Genomic DNA, 502 nt, shown 5'->3' with positions numbered 1-502 from the left:
CCTTGGTTGCCCGGACCCCTGAATCCCCCCCTTGAGTACCAAAATGCCTGGGTCCCCTCCAGGGGTGCCCAGACCCCTGGGGTCCCCCCCTTGGGTGCTCGGACCTCTGTGTCCCCCCCTTGGGTGCTCAAACGCCTGGGTCCTCTCCAGGGTGCCTGGACCCCGGGGTCCCCCCTTGAATACCAAAATGCATGGGTCCCCCCTGGCTGCTCAGACCCCTGGGTCACCCTTGGGTGCCCAGACCCCTGGGGTGTCCCCCCCTTGGGTGCCCAAACGCCTGGGTCCTCTCCAGGGTGCCTGGACCCCGGGGTCCCCCCTTGAATACCAAAATGCATGGGTCCCCCCTGGCTGCTCAGACCCCTGGGTCACCCTTGGGTGCCCAGACCCCTGGGGTGTCCCCCCCTTGGGTGCCCAAACGCCTGGGTCCCCTCCAAGGTGCCTGGACCCCTGGAGTCCTCCCCTTGGGTGCCCAAACCTCTGGGGTCTCCCCTTTGGGTGCTCA

The sequence above is a fragment of the Egretta garzetta genome, unplaced genomic scaffold (assembly GCF_000687185.1).
Source record: "Egretta garzetta isolate BGI_Z169 unplaced genomic scaffold, ASM68718v1 scaffold1016, whole genome shotgun sequence".
NCBI classification, from domain to species: Eukaryota; Metazoa; Chordata; class Aves; order Pelecaniformes; family Ardeidae; genus Egretta; species Egretta garzetta.
This window is presented reverse-complemented; position numbering follows the sequence as displayed.